Here is a 1,335-nt window from a genome sequence, read left to right as displayed (position 1 = left end):
GAGAACAACCTAAAGGAATATATAGAAAAAATACAGCATTTATTTCCCCGCCCGGAGCCGTGTGGCCACCGACGACGTGCCGGCTGAGGCGACGCGGGGAAACTGACAGGCAGGGAAGGGCAAAAAATAGCAGGCCCGAAAAGCGAGAGAGAAAAGGCGACCTTCATATCTAACGCTTTATATTAATGAGGGAGAGAAAGAATCACAGCAAGAGTGCGACTTTGCTTGGGTGTCGGTTCTTGTGCCTGAATCACGTACGTAAAGATACATGATAGCGGGTATTAATTCGTGTCAATGCAAGATGTTCAGGGATGGGGGAGGGGATAAGGAGAGAGAATGACGTCGTGATCTCTACGACGTATCTTGCTGTAGTATATCACGGGCTCGATACTCAGCTAGGCCTATAAATATCAACCTCCCTGCGTAGCGCCTCCTGTTCGGCTATAATGATGTACATCTGTCATCTCATCTATCTGTCGCCACCATTATGAACGTCACTAGAATCATGCCAGATGATATTTATATGACAAGTAATTTAGAGGTGAAGTTGAAATATGAAACCAGCTGGCACATGTACTCTGAGGTAGTATGACCGAGCCGTTTAGATAACATCTAATATCTTCATCCTGACGTCTAATAGACTCAGAGGAGAAATGACTTTATTTAAGACAGACCCCGCGTCTTCAGTCTCCAGCGTTATTAATGACCGCTGATAAAGTCTACGGACGTCTCCCGCCGCGTTTACATTGCGCGAGTGTGCAAAGATAGACCACTTGATTTGTTCGCATATTTCTCTATTTGTTGGTGTACATCTAATGCTTATTTACCCTTCTGGTGCCCTTCTCGTAGGGACTCGTTCTGTCTATATGCATAGGAATAGTTGCCTGTTGATTCACATGGTTTACAGCGGCAGAAACAAATGTGTTTTGGCGTGCGAGTGTGTCGTACTGCGGTAGAGCAAGTTTTGTTTGTGTTTTTATCGACAACTCAGCACCATCCCTCGTTGCCTCCACACCTCGTAGCCATTTCCACAGACGAACAGTGTGGCTTCCCGCGCCGAAGTTTTGTTATTTTGCAAGCGAATTTCGCCGCAGAAGGTGAAGTTATGAATTTTTGTATTTTATTTTTTATCTCCAGGCGCTACGAAGTTTGTTTGTTTCCTTTTTGGATTTTTCTGCGTGGAGTTTTCTTTTTTCTCTGTGAAATTCCAGGATCTCTTTAGTGTAAGCAAGATGCATGCATCTGCTTTTAACAAGAAAAACGTAAATTCTAGATTTAAGATTTGCGCAGTTCAGCGAAAATTCAGATCCAGATGTTTCCCGAAGCTTTGCGGTG

The sequence above is a fragment of the Penaeus monodon genome, chromosome 22, assembly GCF_015228065.2.
Source record: "Penaeus monodon isolate SGIC_2016 chromosome 22, NSTDA_Pmon_1, whole genome shotgun sequence".
In the NCBI taxonomy this organism is placed as follows: Eukaryota; Metazoa; Arthropoda; class Malacostraca; order Decapoda; family Penaeidae; genus Penaeus; species Penaeus monodon.
The sequence above is the reverse complement of the archived record's forward strand: the minus strand, read 5'-3'. Positions refer to the sequence as shown.